This window comes from Triturus cristatus, chromosome 8, assembly GCF_964204655.1.
Source record: "Triturus cristatus chromosome 8, aTriCri1.1, whole genome shotgun sequence".
NCBI lineage: Eukaryota > Metazoa > Chordata > Amphibia > Caudata > Salamandridae > Triturus > Triturus cristatus.
This window is the reverse complement of record NC_140591.1, coordinates 1,623,989,655-1,624,009,384: the sequence shown is the minus strand read 5'-3', so window position 1 is coordinate 1,624,009,384 and position 19,730 is coordinate 1,623,989,655. Positions and strand designations below refer to the sequence as shown.

The following is a 19,730-nucleotide window of genomic DNA, read 5'->3' as shown; positions in this document are numbered from 1 at the left end:
TAGGCCTAGCTGAGGTCTCTTTCAACAAATTGGCGCCTCAACGTGGGACTCATCGGTGACTCGGATGCCCAAAGGATTGGTCGCGACAAAGGATTGGAATCTCGCTCTGGACGCGATCGCTGCCCGATGAGACTCGAGTCTTGGCAACCACGGCGTTTTTCCTTTCCTTTTGATCTGACCATCCAGGTGGTGCCGGTCCTCGACTCAGATCTCTTCTGTTGATTCGCCGTGCAGTGACCATTTGGTCAATTTTAGAACTTGGCAGTTGGAACCTGGACACCAAGTGATTGGTAAGTGTCCTTCTGTGGCGCTTGCTGTTGGTTCTTTGTTCTTCAAAGCGTACGATTCTTAAAAAAAATTTTTTCCTTTTTTCACTATTTTTTCTCTTAATGATGGGCAGTATACAGCCCCTTCGTGTTTTTTTTTTTTTAACTTACGACTTTGAACTTATCACTTCCAATTATCAGGTTTGTCAAAATATGAACTTGGTTCTGTCTCACTCGAACTTTAACTCTGCATTCCTAAACTGCTTCCCTTTTGTTCATGGTCCGATCAGGGGAGGGTGTAGTGAAGACAAGGTTCTGCTTGCACACACTGCTATGTAAGCATAAGCGTATTAGACGTTTAAACGCCATTTTGACACTTTGCTGCTTTTGCACCCAACACTACGTGTAACTGTTATTGTAAGTTAAACTACTTGCTTTTCTTCACATGAGAACGGTCTGGTTTTCACATCCCTAGACTTACACCGCAACCTTAGTCTGTACACTGTGTGCAGAAGCCTTCAAAGTCATAAGAACAATGCATGCTGTTTATTTAGGTTGATCGGCCCACGCTCTAGACACAACACGCACACAGCTGCAAATATCTGAAACTCGGGTGCCTTTAATATTGCATTGCAGGCATGATTCTGGCACTTGGAGAAAACCTTTCCATCTACAGAGAGCGTTGCTGATCCTGTGATGTGATTCGCCTCAGCTGAATTTGGAGGTATGGGGCTCCCGTTCAAACCTAGAGACCTTCTAATATTATAAAACTAGCTCCTAGCCAGGGGAGGATGGTACACAAGGCGCTATAAGACCTGTTTCCACTATCAATATAACATGATTTCGCCCTTTGTGTTTTATGGAATTGTAACAATGCTGATTGTTTTATTTCGAATCATTTGCCTGCTTATGTTAGCCAAAATACTACATCTTAGAGCACGTACTTAAAAATAAACATTTTAAACTTTTCCGTGTCTCTGATTGCTCACGTTGTGGACTTGTATGAGAATAAAAACGAAAGAGTGTTCTTGATTCCCACCACTCCTGAGAGTACCCTAAATCGTTTGTTCTGGGTTGTCTAATCATTGGTAGCTTTGCTGTAGTACGGAGAACGAATGAGACACTGATGCTAGTCGGATAGGGGTTCTGGGTACTGAGGTGAGTTTTTTGGTACACCACAATTCACTGAGGTCCTGGTTTCCTGTGCATAGTTCTGTGCATGAGCAGAATCCCCGCAACAGTAACTCCTTACTTCAACAGATGAAAAATGTGGAATGAACAGAAGTTAGTAGGAAAAAGAGGGAACTTTTTTGACAAAAAGCCAAAAAACGTACAGAGCTGAAATTTCAGGGTCCTGACTGAAAGAGTTGAAAAGAAAAACTGACCTAACGGTCACCCCATAGGCATGATGGGAAGCTGGGGGTCATGGCTGCCTTAAAGGCACGGTGCCAGTTTATGCTTACAATTGTTTTCATTTTCTATATTGTTAAGTTGTCAATGCAGCCTAAGGGCTAACAACGCCTGAGTTTTGCAGGACAACTTTCTGCAGTTCTTTAAAGAGAGTTAAAGTGTCTCCTTGTCCTCCTGTTTTCTGTTGCAAAAGAAAATTTCCAGGGCATGCATTGGTTAGCCTTGTTTTTTTCTGGGAGGCTGCATTGGGTTGTGAAAAAATATTATATATCAGAGAACTCTGGGTAGTTCTCAAGTTTAGGTGTAAAGCAGCTCCTGTATAGAGCACTCTCAACACTAGCGACACTTTAGATCTGCTCACCTCAAATGTCTGCTTTTCTATCAAAGTTTTTAAGCATAGGATTAGCACAGTGCTATCCACGCCGAGATAGAAAGGGACAAAGTCTTTTGCCAAGGGTATTATACCCCTACAAACCCTGGCTCCTCCATAGAAATTTGCCAAGTTGAAGCGGGCCTCTCACTCGTGGACCTGCTATCATTACTCTTTCAACCTCGTAGATTCAGCCGGCGGGCATCCCCTATATATGAAATACCCTTGAACAACGTGCTACAAAAACAAAATTCAGGCAAGTCTACATTGGCAATGCGAGGTTTGTTATCTCAGACTTTACATGGATTACAATTGACCTTGCAACAAATGGAACTTAATCCTCTAAAGGCATGAAAGGAATGTTGGTGCATGTAATATTTAATGGGGTAAACTGAAGAACTAAGCATTGAAGGATACGTACCTTTAAGAGAGAAAAACACTTGCAGCATTTTGGTTGCTGTGGTTTTAAAACATTGCTGTGATACAACAAAAAAGAAATCAAAGAAAAACTTTACTGAAAAGATTGATATTTAATTTCCATATGTAGAGAGTTGATTCCGCTCTATCTGCTTGGTGATAAGATGAATAATATTCCAAGGATGTGTCCACTGCAACTTTAAGGAATATTCAGTGTGTAATGCTGGTACATTGTAGTCTAAATCACGTTTAAAAGAACAGACGCACTCGCATTTTCTTGGCGGCATATGATTATTACTGTTTCTAAGTCGAAACGCGTAATGCTTTGAGACCTGCCACAAATAAAATACATTTTGTACTAAAGCGCGTCTCTATGGGCCTGATTGCCCAGACTGAATAGGACGTGTTTTTCTTTGGAAATACTTAGGTGGTGACGGGCCTTACAGTCCCGACCCGAATGGCTGGGCGTCCATCACGTCGCCTTTTCGTTAAATACATTTTTTCTCTCTGTGTTGTATTGTATTCCCCCACCCTATTATTCCACCCCGTGTGTGGCTACGCCGGGGTGTATTGTAATCAGCCCAAGATGAAGCATGTCGCACATTTCTGTGAGTGAGGGCAGTATTATCACACACAGCACGTGCCATCACAAGACAGAGATTTTATTGCTCCCTACTCCTTCTGGTGTATTGACAGGGGGTTCGGGGGAGGTGAGTCCGTACCCTCACCCCTTCTTTTTGTGTGTACTTATCTAAATAGGCCAACACCTGCCTCGTTTTGTGGGGGTTATTAAGACCCCAAACATTCCAGGTTATCCACGATATGTGACCCCTGTGCATGCATGTGGCTTGAACATCATTTGTCATGGCTAAACAAAAACCCTGCAGCCCTACCCCCTCAACACCCCAAACATGCCAGAGAAACCCAATGCAGAATGATACAATACCATTTTAGAGCAACACAACAGGTGTAGATTCTAATCACAGGTAAAAATCGTAGAGATATATTCCAGCTGGGGTACACCCTTCACGGGACGCAAGTGGCCCACTCACCCCCTTAAAGACAAAAAAAAAGTGGGTGGGTGGGGGTCGGGGTGGTCACATAGACCGCCTCCCTGCATGTCAACTGAGTTCTTATAGTTCAGCATCTCCTGCTATTTTCCACTTCTCTGTATATCGGGGGTCTCGCACCCGCTCGCATCAAAGGGAACCCATCCCGTCTAAATGTTCAACCCATTCATTAACCCAGAGCCAGGCTTGTTCAGATTGTGAACAAGTCTGGTGTGACAGACGAAACGCGTACCTGAAATTAAAAGAGATCTGGTGATGAAAAGATAGCCCCTGTGTGATCGTCATATTTACTAATTTGGGAGACACATATATATATATATATATATATATATGTGTTTTCACTTAAAAAATCTAAGGTTACTAGGACGTTATAGTTAGGAAATCGTATTTGAAAAACCTTAGAAATTCAATGAAAAAACCAAAGGTTACACTTGTACAAAACCAGTGGAATTCAGCAGTCATAGTTACCTGAGCTAACAATAACTTACACCCCCGCAATGCACTGCTTATGACCTCACAGACTGCATCACTCATGACATGGTGAGGGAAATCACTGATGATATCTCAAATGACATCACAGATGACATCATCAACAGAACCAATCACATACCCACTCACACCCCTTACAACCTCTCGTACGCCCACTCACACAGTCAAGCAACCACTCACTTACCCATTCACAGACCCATACCAGTACTCGCACACCCACCACCTCTCCATAGAGCCACTCACACAACCGTTAACTCATCCAGCCACTCATACAACCAGTCACTGACCTGTACAGCCAGTCATATCGCCACACACTCACCCATACAGCTACTCACACACCCACTTATTTACCAACAGTCACACACAGCCACTCACTCACCCATACAGCTTCTCGATACAGCCACTCACTCACCCGTACAAGCACTCACACACCCACACAACTACTTACATACCCATACAGACATCCATACACATCCGCTCACTCTCCCATACAGCCATTCAAACATACACTTACTCTCCAATACAGCTACTCACACACCAACTCACTTAACCAAACAGCCACTCACTCACCCATACAGCCACTTATACACCCAGTCACTCACTCATACAGACAATCACACACCCACTCACTCTCCCAGTGACTACACACCCACTTACCCACTCACACCGCCACTTACACACCCATACAGCAACTGACAAGCCCGCCCACTCACCCATGCAGCTACTCATACAGCATGTCTCACCCACACAGCTACTCACACACACACTTTTAAACCCAGCCACTCACACACCCATATACACAAGGATACATAGTCACACAGCCACTCACATAATAAATGTTAGATGTAGTATCACCCAGTAATAGTGCACCTAGTATACCAATTTAACTTTTGTAGTAGGTTAGTATATATGTTTAACACCCATAAACTCTTGAAAACAATTACACTCACTTGATGTCATGTATGATGTAATTTGACATGTCATCAGTGATGTCACTGACCATGCCATGAGTGATGTAATATGTGAGGTCATAAGCAGTGCTTTGTGGGGGTGTAAGTCATTGTTAGCTCAGGTAACTATACCTGCTGAATTCCACTGGTTTTGTACAAGTGAAATCTGAGCCTAACTATAACGTTCCTGTAACCTTTGGTTTTCTCAGTGAATTTCTAAGGTTTTTTTTAAATTCTGTTTCCTAACTATAACATCCCTGTAACTTTTGTTTTTTTAAGTGAATTGTTAAGGTTTTTCAAATTCTATTTCCTGAACTGTAACGTCCTTATAACGTTTGGTTTTATTAAGTAGTAGTCGCGTTTGCAGAGTGGCGAAGAAAAGAAAGGGGGCAGGGCCTCCAACCAACTCTCAGGAATCCCGCTGTGTGGGACTTACTGGAGGTAAAAGGAGGGCGTCTTGGTCACCAAGATCCCTCAGCATCAAAGAGGGCTTCATCCCCCAACAAGTTGCGTGCCAGGAGGCACGACTGCAGAGTGGTAGAGAAAGGGAACATGGCCTCCGAAGACCTCTCAGTAATCCCGCTGTGTGGGACTGACTGGAGGTAACAGGAAAGGTAGTTGGCCCCCAAGGACCCTCAGCAGCCAAGGGGACTTCATCCCCCAACTAGTTGTGCATCAGGAGGCATGTCTTCAGAGTGGTGGAGAAAGAGGGCGTGGCCTCCGACAACCTCTCAGCAAATCTGCTGTGTGGGACTGAATGGAGGTAACAGGAGGGGTAGTTGGCCCCCAAGGACAATCAAGAGCCAAGGGGACTTCATACCCCAAACAGTAGTGCACCAGGAGTTGTGTTTGCAGAGTGGTGGAGAAAGGGGTCGTGGTCTTCGACAACCTCTCAGCAATCCTACTGTGTGGGACTTATTGGAAGTAACAGGAGTAGTTGACCCCCAAGGACCCTAAGCACCCAGAGGGACTTCAACCCCAACCAGTTGTGTGCCAGGAGGCGAATTTGCAGTGTGGTGGAGAAAGGTGGGGTGGCCTCTGGAAACCTCTCAGTAATCCCGCTGTGTGGGACTTCCTGGAGGGAACAGGAGGAGCAGTGGGCCCACAAGGACCTTCAGGAGTCAAGGGAACTTCAGCCCTCAACTAGTAGTGCACAAGGAGGCACATTTGCAGAGTGGTGGTGAAAGAGGGAGGGGCCTCAGGCGACTTTAAAATTTATTTTATTAGGGAAGGGGGTCTGCGTGGACCCCCCACAGCCCAGGCCGGCCCCCAGGACTGTGGGAGAGGCTCCCCATGAACAAGCCCCGGTAAGGTGGTGGGCCCTGGGGCATTAATGAGCCCCAGGAGGGGGGACCGTGCGCCCCGACTCCTTTATTATACAAATGCCCCTGCAACCTGGACCACACGGGGGGCGATTATAAAAGAAGTGCTTCGTTTAAAAAAAAAATTTAGAAAATGCCTTTTTGGACCTGCGGGATCTAGGGGATCAGGGTATTTCTACCCTGCCCTTTTCTTTCTTTTGAATGTTTTTTTCTGGGACTCTGCTCAAGTCGAGACCCAAGATGACTGCCAACACTTCTTGGTTTGAAGTGTTGGCATGTCAGGTGTCAGCAGCTCAAGAAGGAAAATAGAGCCCACTAACCTCTGCGTAGCAGCCAGCAGGGACGATGTCGCGAAGAATATGATTCCTTCGCCACCGAACACGTTCTCTCCCCAGAGTGTAATAGTATACAGCTATGAGGGAACGCACTCGGGGGACAAGGAACAGAAACACGGGTCTTCAGGGTCTTGGGCTGAGGGTCTGGTCTACGAGGGTGTCTCAACTGCCTGTATGAAAGACACAGAATACGCATTAGGGAAGTGTAGCACTCTTCCTTCCTCGTTCGCTATCCCTGTTTCCCCCCTGTCTTGCTCCCACTATCAGGGACGTACCTGTGAGTCTGTTGTCCCCTCTGAGAACCTTTCAGCGGGTCACGCCTGTGCGGTTTACCTCATCGCTACAGGAATGCAATCTCTCGCACAGTCGTCACTGTTGAATTCGTCACAGCGATTGGCAGACTGAACTACTGATCTCCGCCCCAACTTCCTCACAAAGTCTTGGAAGCTGACAGATGCTCTGAAGCCCCTTAGTGCAAAACGATAGTTAGCAGGAGAATATAGGGGGTTTATTACAGTGCTCGGGACGGAGGACACAACGGGCCCTGGTATGGGCTTGGGAGATCTGGGAGAAACCAGCAGTGTGTACTCACAGTTCACCACCGAGTGAAATGCCGTAACCGACCCCTTCCGAAATAATGCTCAGGAAATCGAAGGCTCCGGTAGGAATCCCTCTGCTCTTGTGAAGTCCTCAAGGGTTTTGTCAACGATAGTCCGCTTCCTAAATCCGCGGGAAAAGAAAGCATCCGCTTGCAGCCAGGATCCGAAACAGGATTGTCAAGCGCCGTTTCGGTGTCCCGGAAGGGTTTTTATACTTCCTGGGTTGACGACTATGGCCCAGCCTCTGGGAATTATAGTTTTTCCACCTTTGTTGTGGCGGGACGGGAAGACGCGTCCTTCGCGTCTTTGTTTATGGTTCGACGAGTGAAGGAGCATGACAGAACCCCCTCTTAAGGATCGCCGTCTCGGCGGTCGGCCCGGTTTACCAGGGTGAGCCTCGTGAAATCTCACTACGAGATCCGGGCAGTGGAGGTTCTGTACCGGTTCCCAGGTTCGATCCTCAACCCCGTAACCCTTCCAGTCTATCAAATACTGAACCCTACCCCTTACTAACCGGGTATCTAGGATTTCCTGCACCTCATATTCCTCTTGTCCCTCGATTTCCATCGGGGGGGGGGGGGTCGTTCTGGCAATCTAATGTGGTCAGGGCACGGTTGTAGCAAGGACACATGGAATACGGGGTGTATGCGCCATGATGTGGGTAGGGATAGTTTCATGGCTACGGGGTTGATGGCTTCAACTATGGTATAGGGACCTATGTATTTGGGTTTGAATTTGTTGGCCCCCTTTAAATGTAGGTTTTTTGTGGCCAGCCAGACCATGTCCCCCATCTTATATTCAGGTTCTTTTGTTCTTTTGCGATCTGCAAATCTTTTGTGAGCCGTCTGCGCTGTCTTGAGGTGTTGTTTCGCTTCCTGTAGCACGGCGCGTAAATGTGCGTGATGTTCATGAATGCTAGGGACCGGTGATTGAATGGGCCAATCAAAAGTGAGCATGTTTGGATGGTAGCCGTACAAGCAGAAGAAGGGAGAGCATCCCAACGTGGAGTGTTCAGAGTTGTTGTAGGCAAACTCTGTAGTCCATAGAAGGGTAATCCAGTTTGTAGCGCTCTGGAGGGAAAAACAGCGAAGGTACTGTTCCACAGTCTGATTGAGGCGTTACGTTTTGCCATCTGTTTGGGGATGAAAACTGGTGGACAGCCTGGCGTCGATGTCCATGGCTGTGCATAGCTCTCTCCAAAACCGAGAGGTAAATTGGGATCCCCTGTCCGTGATGAGAACGCTGGGTATGCCATGGGGGTCGAACTACATGCTGGAGAAAGACAAAGGCTAAGTCGGAGGAGGTAGGCAGCCCTTTCAGAGGTATGAAATGCCCCATCTTGGTTAAATGGTCCACCACTACTAGCACCACTGTGTATCCATTACAGGGGGGCATTTCCACGATAAAGTCCATAGAGACGGTGTGCCACGGTCTGGGAGGGATTGGTAAAGGGCGTAGAAGTCCCATGGGTTTAGAGTGTCTCGCCTTTCCTTGAGCACATATCGAACACCCACTAAGGTAGTCCTTGGTGTCTTTCTTGACTGTCGGCCACCAGAAGGAGCGTTCAATACTGGCAATGGTTTTGGAGGTTCCCAGGTGTCCTCCTAACGCTGTATCGTGAGCCCAATTCAGGATCTGTCGCTGGAGACTCACCGTAGGTACGTACAGTGCATGAGAGCGGTACAACAAGTCCTTAGTCACGACTCTGTGCTCGGGTTCCTCCTGGATCCAGGCCCGTACATCAATATCTGGCAGGGAAGTCTTGACTTCTTCGAGGAAGTTCTGGGAGGAGAGTACTGCTTCGCTGGGGGAGTTGAGCTCGGGCTCGGCATTCCCGTATAAAATGCCCTCCTTTGCCACAATATAAACAGAGTTTCATTTTTCTCCGTTTTTCTCGCTCCTCGTTAGTGAGGGGACCTCGGATTCCCCCGATTTGCATCGGTTCGTGTCCTTCCGTTCCTTTAGGGCGTTCCTCCACGGGGTTTTTTGGGCGTGGAAAGAGAGGACGCATCTCCCCGCGACTCCGATCCCCTTTTCTCTCCTGAAGACGGTGATCCAATTGGACGGTAAGATCTATCAGTTCTTTGCACGTGGGAGGCAATTGAACTACCTGTGCCAAAACGTCCTTCAGATCTCCTCTTAGCCCCTCGTAGAAAAGAGTGGTCCGTTTCTCCTGTGGCCAGTCCGTCTCCACCACTAACCGGTTAAAAGAGGTAATGTAAGTTAAGAGGTCCTGGGACCCCTGCCGCAAGGTAAGGAGTTCGCGATCCAGGGACATCATTTTTTTTTTTGAAACATTTTTTTTATTATCATTTTCTTACCAACATCGCAATGCAACCCCCCATCAGTCTCAGCCCTCCACCGGAGAGTGTTACACTTGATATGTCAAACAGTTGAACATGAGAAAAATCACCCTTCCCGCGTGGGCTCCCCCCACCCTCTCCCTCCCTCAACCCATGTCAGTGTGACCCCTCTGCCTGTCCTCCTCCTGTTGAGACCCCCTCCTTCCTACAAATCATGTACAGGTACTCAAACCGTTCCCTGGCAGCTCAGGGTTCCCCCCATGCCTAGCCACGACTCATGTGTCCACTTCTCACCATGGCTGCCCCACTACTCCCCACTTGCCGCTTCCTCCTGTTGATCGGACGTGCTCCCTTCTCCTCCCGTGTCAGACATCAGCCCCTGAAGTTCCACCACCAACGCCTCCCATGCACGGGCCGTCGCCAATGCCTTTTCGTCATCCCTCCTAAGTGCTAATTGCAACCGGAGTGTGCCCTCTGCGCCTGCCCATCTCGCAAACGACCGTCCTCCACCTCAGAAAGCTAGGCCCCACCCGTGATTTCCACTGCATGGTGTGAGAAGTTGGCCTGGCATATGTTGTTCCTAGTTATAGGGACACCTTGCACCAGTCCAATTCGACTCTTATTGATGATAGGTTTAAGACAACCTTTAAAGAAAGCTATCCTAGTGGTAGCTGTGGAGAGCAGCCTTCAGGCTAAGTCTTGAAGGAGTGTTAAGCTTATTGTTTTACCATAATAACCTCTTGAATAACCAAATGAAAGAGTAGTCCACACAGGTATATATATAAAATATATGTATTTATTCTAGACAGAATCCCACAGTCACTTTATGTGGCTAGTGGCAAAGATACACTTCAAACAAGCATTTATAAACACAATAAATAGCACAGAAATCAATGGGCCCCAGGGGGGGACCAAACCATATACTAAAATAGTGGTATAAGAACCACGACAGTTCTACAGGCAATGCCTAGGGCATTCAGGATCGCTTGCCCCTTCAGAATCCACCCACAGTTAAGAGGAAGGGGACCCACGGGAGACGCGTGCAGTGCAAAGAGCTGCTATCGGGATCGCAATGTTAGCCTATGGAGAATGTCGCGGTTGAATATTTAGAGTTTAAAGACACTTCTAGCAACAGTACAAAGTTAAGACTTGAGACTTAAGGCTTTGGAGAGCCCACCACCACGGGAGTACCGAAGTACCACTGTTACCTGCCCCAGGGAAGCCGGGTGCATAGGTCGATTCTGGTGTCGGGTCGCGGGCTGATTTTCTATGGAAAAGTAGTCCAAACTGCTGCTAGCTGAAAGCGTTGTTGAAGTCGTGAAGATTGAAGATGAAGAGAAGATAAAGTTGAACCTGAAAGCAGAGGGGACAGAGTCTGGGTCACAGCACAGTGACCAGGGAGCTCACAGGAAGGAGCTCGTGGATGTCGGGTGCTTCAGGTGTAGAAGGCACAGCTGGGCTCTGCAGTCACGGGCTCCGGGAGGCTTCAAGGAAGGCCAGCTTCTGGAGGGCGACTGTCCCACGTCGGATGAGGGTCGCTGCGGTGTTAGTGTCCCGATTGGATCCACTAAGCATTGGCAACCGCAACCCACGCAAGATGTACAAAGCAGCTGCTGGTGCAGACCCACGAGGTCTGAGGGTGCTCTCCTTTGCAGGGAGCGCAGAGCAGGCCTGGAGCAACCAGGGGAACTCTTGGAAAGGTAGATTGTCCTCCGTCAGGGCCCACAAGTCGAGAGACAAGGGACCGCGGAAGGCAGCAAAATGGAGTGCGCAAAAGGGCTCCCACGGGCCACCGGAGCGGACTAGGGAGCTGAGCTTTGGCACGGATGCTGCTTGAAGGTTGGCTCAGAAATGGGCCAAAGCACAACTTCCCCACTGGTCGGGGTCGTGTGCTATGCAAGAGGTGGCCGGGGTCTCGGGGTATGCAGGGATCTCGGCACCCACGTGGTCCACGGTGCTCAGGCTTGCTGGGCACGCTCACAGGACTCTGGGATGCACTGGAGACCCACCTCAAGGTTGATGGAAGGCGTCGAAGTTCGTGAGAGCAGCGAAGTTCCAACCGGGTATCTTGCAGTCTTTTAGGTGCCTGCCAAGCAGGGGGATAACTCCTTTATCCCAAGGGAGATTTCTTCAGTCAGCTGGGCAGCAGCTCGTCGAAGGTCAGTTCTGTTAAGTTCTGGGCGAATCTAAGGCTCTGGGGCCAAGTTATTCACATATATCCCCAAGATTAGGGGATGGTCCCAAATAGAGCCTACCAATCAGAGTAGAGGCGGGAAAGGGTGGCTACACCCACTCCCCTTTGTGTGTTTCCCGCCTGGGCGAGGGGCAGGATGCCCCTGAACCGGTTCCAGGCGGTGTATGCAGAATTGGGGCTCTGCAGCTGCCTACGTGCAACTCTGAAAGGACATTTGGTGCACCCACCTTGTTCCAATCCACATATCCTGTCTGGGGAGGTGCTGGCACCTCCCTGCCACAGGAGCCCTATTGTCCAGATGGCGAGGCTGGGGTTTTCCCCAGCAACAGCCAGCCAGAGTCGTGTAGGTGGCGGACAGTAGCCATTTTGTGGTACATGTGCACTTTTAAATTGGCGTCTAAATTCTACCGCTTTCCCCATATCACCCTCCTAGCAAGGGGGAATCGTACCCTCATGCCCATGGCTGGACTGGGGGTATGATTCCTTCATGTTTGACACCAAACACGATATGGTTCTGTGTAGCCATTCCCAAGTTACAGCGATGACGCGATAACTTATAATGCGGTTAAGAGTATATGGTATGGCTACACTACAAACAACCCAGTAACGATTTTACGAAGGTTGCAGAGAGGTCCTACTCACGTAGGGGTCCCCCCTCACACATACCTCAGCACCCAGCCCTGTAGGATTACCAGGGCCTGCCATAGGGGTGACCTATGAGAGTATATGTGTTGTAAGGGTATGGGATATAGGGTACCTACATCCCTGTAAGGGGTGCTAGCACCACCTTACCCAGACTACAGTAGTGGTCTGGTGGTGTCAGTTTGGGTGGCTGTCCCAGGGTGGCACAATAAGTGCTGCAGCCCTGGTAGGCCTACTGGGGGACCCATGCCCTGGGTACCTAGGGTACCATCTACAAGGGACTGGTAGGGCATGCCCAGCATCCAATTAGGTTTGTACCTAGAGTACTCACATCAGTTTTAGGGAGAAAGCAGATAGGCTGGGGTCCTGGATAGCAGGATCCCAGCCAGACTAGTCAAAAACCACTCAAATACCAGGCAAAAAGTTGGGGGCAACCATTAGTCAGATTCCACTCTCCTACACATGGTTAGTTCCCTCTTGGCCATAATCAACCCTAAGTCATAAAACTTACTGGTAATCTTAACTGCTTATTTATCCCTGTCTGAGAGTAGACCGGAGTCCCCCCCGGCTCGACCAGGGAAAGTATTGGGGCTCCTCGGGCCGTCGGGGTCGCCAGCCAGGCCAGGAGTGATCCCACCTTATCCCTCTCCGCATGCGCCCGGGTGAGGTAGTCCTTATGGTCAAAGCAGCGGAGCTTCTCCACGCGGACTGCCACTCCCTCACGTGCCTCGGCAACCGCAACCAGCCCGTCCTCCCCCGCCTGATGCGCCCGTTCGGCAGTACGCAGCTGGGCCTCCGCCCCCTCTATGTCCTTCAGCAGCGTCTTCCGCACCCCGGCGGTAGACGATATGCAAACCCCCCTAACGACCGCCTTAAACGCATCCCATTCCAACGCCCTACTCGACGCCGTTTCCGAGTTAACCGCAAAATAGTGCTCTACACAGCCGCGAACCTCAGCCCGGAAAACCTGATCCTCCAGCAGCATGGGGTTTAACCGCCAAGTAGGAATCGCCTGCCGTTGCCGGGACCATTGTAGCGCCCCTACGCAGGGGTTATGGTCGGAGATGGTTTTCGCCAGGTACTCACTGTGCCGCATCAATGTCTGGGCATCCGGTGAACACAGTATACTATCCAGCCTGACATATAACTCATGGGGGGCTGAGTAGAAGGAATAATCCCTATCCATCGGATGATGGGTCCGCCAGGTGTCCACCAACCCCCAGGTGTCCTGCCAGGCCCGTCTACTGTTGGCCACCCGACGGACCACTGACTGAGCAAGGGGGGGGTGGGACCTATCCAAATCAACGTCAGTCACCGAGTTAAAGTCCCCTCCCAGCACCACCGTCCCCGTCAAATATGACGCCAGCTTCCCCGACACCCTGGAAAAGAAGGCGGCCTGGTTTATATTAGGGGCGTATATACTGCATAAGGCCAAGTCCCTCCCGTCCAGTCTCCCCTGCACTGCTACAAACCTTCCCTCCGTGTCCACAAGGGTTGGAAAGGGACCCCGGCTCTCACCCAAATCAGGGCCCCCCGCGCGAACTTCGAAAAAGTAGTATAGGACAATTGGCCCCTCCAGCGCCGCTGCAGTGCCTGCCCATCCTCTCGATCTAAGTGGCTTTCTTGAAGGAAGGCCACCTGTACCCCTCTCCGCACCAGGTATGCATGGACTTTATATCTCTTCGCCATAGAGGTGAGCCCCCTCACATTCCAGGTTAAAAATCTCAATTCAGGTAGGGTCCCCATCCCAGAGCTTGGCCAAGTTCCACCCGTTCCCGGCCTTCCTAGGCACAATGACATCCCCCCAAAACCATGTAACTACCCAACTCCCCAAACTCCTTCCCTTCCCCAGAACAGGCGCTAAACCGCAGTTACCCATCCAAATACCACCCCAAGAAACCAAACACTCTGGTAGCCACCAGGGTCTCACAACGTCCGTGAGGGTGAGGTGGTGACTCTGCGCCGGACGGGCTTGTCAACAGTCCCCCTTTGCTCATCCGTGCCCAGACTCTATGATTCATCCCCCGGTGTCCCTCGCCCCCCGGGCCACCCGACCCGCCCCAGACCCCCTCAACAGACCACCCCGGCAGTCCACCGCAGTCCGCTGTCAGCACCCCCTGCAACACCAGGCGAGGCCCCCCTTCCCAAGCATCTCCCGCCCTGTACGTACCCCCCTTACGGTACGCAGGCGAAGCCCTGAAGTGTCAAGCGTCCAGCATTTCGTCCGCCGTCCCTGGGGTGACGTCAGGCAGCAACTCCGCACCCCTCCCTGCACCATCGGAGAGGGAAGTCTCAGATCCCTTCTGGGACCCCGAGTCCTCACTGGGCCTGGAGGCCGTGGCCCCTGATATAAGGGAGACGGCACGCAACGCCGCCCGTCGCTCCAGCACAGTTTGTGACGCCACCGGAGATCTGACCCCTGCAGTCCGTGTCCTGGTGCGCCGGCTGCGACGGGCCCTCGCCGGAGTCACCGACGACTCCCCTCCATCCGCGTGAGCCGCCGCCCCGGTGCGGGATGATTCCAGCCAACTCCAGGCCGCCGCGGGCTCATTGAAGAAGGATGTCTTACCATCCAACACAACTCGGAGGCGGGCCGGGAACAACAATGAATACTGCAAGCCCTCGTCCCGCAACGCTTTTTTCACCGCCTGGAATGAGGAGCGCCTGCGCTGGACTTCCATGGAGTAATCAGGGTAGATAGAGACTGGTACATTCTCCACTTGGTAGGGGCCCATTGTTCTAGCCTTCTGGAGGATAATATCGCGGTCCCTGTAGTGCAACAGGCGCGCCACCACCGGTCGGGGGGGCCGGTCCGGGTCTGGAGGGCGAGCCGGGACCCTATGCGCCCGCTCCAAGGTGTAAAACTGCGTGAGCCCCCCTGGCGCCACCACCTCTTTCAGCCAGGTCTCCAGATAGGTCAACATGTCTCCCCCTTCCACCTTCTCGGGCAGGCCCACCACTCGAATGTTGTTGCGGCGGTTACGCCCTTCCGCATCCTAGGCCCGCTTCTCCAGGAGCTGCACCCTCCGCAAAAGGTCCGCCGTCTGGGCCTCCGATGCCTTCTGCGCCGAGACCACCAGCTCCAGCATATCCTCCGCCTGCTTGACCCGGTCTACCAAATTCCTGTGGTCTGCCCGGAGCAACCCCAAATCCGTAGGACAACTGCGCAATGTCGCTCTGCAGCGCAGCTCTCGTGTCCGAAATGGCCTGCAGGATTTGGTCCAGCTGGCGTAGTTGGAGGCCCGTTGCGGAGACGTCTACGGGGTCTGTCGGGTTCGCCCCCAACTTGGGTCGTGGTTTGCCCATGCTGCTAGGCCAGGTCTCACACCCGGGGGGCCCGCTTCAACCGTCCCCCAGGGCGACCCCCGGAGGCAGCCGCTACTATGGAGCACCAGGGCTCCCCTCGCCGTCAACAGGGCCCGACACGTTCCCACCACCGGTCCGTGATGGCGCCGGCACTCCACAGCCCCTCCGCTCCTCGTGGCTCCCAGACAATGGGGTCCTACTCCTCCCTGGGAAGGTAGTCCTCCTGTCTATACGGGCGATGGCAAGCAGCCCCACCTCAGGCCGCTGATTCCTCTCCTCACCGCTCTGCCAGTACAGGCGTCGCCCTCCTACCGTCCGTAAGGAGCCGAAGCTCCCCGCCAGGAGGCCGTCCCGGAGCTCCAAGGAGGTGCAGGCTGGAGAACCAAGTGTCAGCCGGGCCCACTTCCCCCGCGGCTCCGGCGGAGCAGGCCGTCCACCCGCTGGCCACAGTCCAGAGTCCTGGGGGGGGGCTCAGCTCCCTCCTCTCCCTCCGGGTCACAGTCCACGACACCGTCGACCGCACTCCGCCCCTAGGCCGGCCTCGCAGCAAGACCACTCTCCGCACCTCCGGGCTCACACAGCTGCAGGCTCCGCCCCCGGCCACCTGCCCACGGGGTTCCAAAGGCACAACTCCGTTCCGCCCCCGCCGGGGTCCGCAAAGCTCCGACGGGGAACTGCCACTTCCGGCGTCCCCAGCCGGGTAAGTCCCTCTTCCGGGCGGCCTCCGAATCACTGTGGGCCGCGGCTGCGCCTCCACCCACAGGCCGCACAAAATGGCCGGTGCCGGCTCTCACTCGCCTCAGGAACAGCCTCAGTGCCAGCCCCCGCTACCTTGCACTGTCCATCCGCGCCGACCCTGGGGTCTGAGCCGGGCAAGGGCGCCCTCCGGGGTTCCCCGGGACACCGGGGCTTCGATTAGACAGGATTTCAGCTGGGCTGGATGCGGAGCTCGTCGCTCATGCGTCCATGCCCGTCGGCTTCCAAGCCACGCCCACCCCCAGAGATCCAGGGACATCATATGGAACTTCCTATCGAAGAGTTTTCTCAGCTCCACACAGAAATCTGCAAAGTGGTGTAACACCGGGTCGTTGCGTTCCATTAGGGGTATGGTCCAGCTGGCCGCATTCCCTCCCATGTAGGACATCATGAAGGCAGTTTTTGCTGTGTCCCCTTGAAAGACCGATGGTTTACACAAGAAGTGCAGGCGACATTGATTGAGGAATGTCTCAAACTTTTTTGGTTCTCCATAGAAGCGTTCCGGTGGTGCCAATGTAATGCTGAGCTTCTGGAGCACATGAATCGTGGGAGCGGTCTCGGAGGATGTTGGGGGACTAGGAGAGGCTGTGAAGAACCCACCCCCTTGTGTATCTACGACTGAAGGAAACCGGGTGGGACGAGAAGGGGGTTGGAGTGTTGCCTCTTTAATGTAAGGACTCGGGCCCCTACGGGATAAACCAGCGACTTCCCGTCTTAAGGTATTCACTTCTTTACGTAAATCCTGATTTTCTAGGCGTGAGGTTTGCACCTCCTGTTGTAGTGCTGTTAAGCTCTCCAACAGGGAGGACAACACGACGTTAGTGTCCATCGTCCGGGCTGGGCGTCGTTCTTGGGCTTGACAATCTGTCAGGTGTCAGCAGCTCAAGAAGGAAAATAGAGCCCACTAACCTCTGCGTAGCAGCCAGCAGGGACGATGTCGCGAAGAATATGATTCCTTCGCCACCGAACACGTTCTCTCCCCAGAGTGTAATAGTATATAGCTATGAGGGAACGCACTCGGGGGACAAGGAACAGAAACACGGGTCTTCAGGGTCTTGGACTGAGGGTCTGGTCTACAAGGGTGTCTCAACTGCCTGTATGAAAGACACAGAACACGCATTAGGGAAGTGTAGCACTCTTCCTTCCTTGTTCGCTATCCCTGTTTCCCCCCTGTCTTGCTCCCACTATCAGGGACGTACCTGTGAGTCTGTTGTCCCCTCTGAGAACCTTTCAGCGGGTCACGCCTGTGCGGTTTACCTCACCGCTACAGGAATGCAATCTCTCGCACAGTCGTCACTGTTGAATTCGTCACAGCGATTGGCAGACTGAACTACTGATCTCCGCCCCAACTTCCTCACAAAGTCTTGGAAGCTGACAGATGCTCTGAAGCCCCTTAGTGCAAAACGATAGTTAGCAGCAGAATATAGGGGGTTTATTACAGTGCTCGGGACGGAGGACACAACGGGCCCTGGTATGGGCTTGGGAGATCTGGGAGAAACCAGCAGTGTGTACTCACAGTTCACCACCGAGCGAAATGCCGTAACCGACCTCTTCCGAAATAATGCTCAGGAAATCGGAGGCTCCGGTAGGAATCCCTCCGCTCTTGTGAAGTCCTCAAGGGTTTTGTCAACGATATTCGATAATGCTCAGGAAATCGGAGGCTCCGGTAGGAATCCCTCCGCTCTTGTGAAGTCCTCAAGGGTTTTGTCAACGATAGTCCGCTTCCTAAATCCGTGGGAAAAGAAAGCGTCTGCTTGCAGCAAGGATCCGAAACGGATTGTCAAGCACCGTTTCGGTGTCCCGGAAGTGTTTTTATACTTCCTGGGTTGACGGGTCCTCACCCGACTATGGCCCAGCCTCTGGGAATTGTAGTTTTTCCACCTTTGTTGTGGCGGGACGGGAAAACGCGACCTTCGCGTCTTTGTTTATGGTTCCGCGAGTGAAGGAGCATGACATGGCAGCAGCCAATCAGATCTCAGCAGAAGATCTTGAGGGGTCATGGATCCTCCGCGTACCAATGTATACAAATATGGATTTTCTTAATATTTAAAAAACTACTGAACGGATTTATACCAATTCACAAAAGGGCACTTCCATGGACCAACATCTACCTTTCTGCCAAATTTAGTGTTATTACATTCAGCAGTTTGGGCTGTAGCCGTGTCTAAAAGTCCTATGGGAATTAACATGACCCCCTTTTTCTCGGTTCCTGCTTGAAGGTTCGTCAAAGATATAGGAAAGTCAAAAAAAGCTTTTCTTATGGAAACTAGGTCCTAATTATATGAGAGTGAGAGTGAATATATATATATCACTGAAAAAACCATAGGTTTCACACGTTATAGTTAGCGGAAATTTTACTGATAAAAAACCAATGAAATTCCCCCGTTATAGTTAGTGCAGGCAACTATAACTCACGCGACCGCAATCCTCTGCTGATGCTAATACTGTATTTAGACACTTATTTGCCCATGTCTTCTTCCATACATTTTTAGCTATACATATATTACAAATATTTTTTTTTCATAAAGACACATATGTCATCAGCAGAAGATTGCGGTCGCGTGAGTTATAGTTGCCTGCACTAACTATAACGGGGGAATTTCATTGGTTTTTTATCAGTAAAATTTCCGCTAACTATAACATGTGTGAAACCTATGGTTTTTTCAGTGAATTTGCAAGGTTTTTTAAATGCTAATTCCTAACTATAACGTGTGTGAAACCTATGGTTTTTTCAGTGAATTTGTACGGTTTTTTTAAATGCTAAGTTACTTTACGCCATTCGTGGCGTGCACGCCCACTTAACGCAGTTCGTTCCGTGCGCGCACGGTGCGCTTCGCGCACCGTGCGCGCACAGTGAGCACGCGGTGCGCTTCGCACACCGCGCGCCCACTTTACGCAGTTAGTGCCGTACACGCAAGGTGGGCACGCGTGCGCACATGGAGGACATATTATGCGCTTCCTTGTGATAGGTAATCTGTTAAATTTAATTTGTAAGTGATGACAATAATACGCCATGCACAGAGAGTGTTTTTTTTTTTTTTTAATTAAAATTTTTAGCGTAAGCGCACCGTACGCGTACGGTAAGCGTAATCGGCGAAATTTTCAAAAAATAAAAATTTACCGTTTTTGGCCTTAGGGGATCTTTGAGGACTCAACTAACATGGCTATGTGCATGGGCGCTGTCTAAACAGCCCCTTTATATGTTTTTTGCCTTTGTTTACAGCCCCCCCTCAGAGTGCGAGAGAGAAAATGGCGGCCGCCGCTTCCTGGTTTCGACCGATTCGAATGTTTACTTAGATGT

General features: G+C 51.1%; 1 protein-coding gene and 1 pseudogene across 1 annotated transcript in view; both read right to left on the bottom strand.

The window, feature by feature from the left end:
- The window catches only part of LOC146808453 (transient receptor potential cation channel subfamily M member 2-like), a 2,757,229-nt gene that overhangs the window by 2,695,268 nt on the left and 42,231 nt on the right, over positions 1–19,730 (bottom strand). The gene's annotated exons all lie outside the window — the stretch shown is intronic.
- Positions 7,406–8,184, bottom strand: LOC146808454 (uncharacterized; annotated as a pseudogene).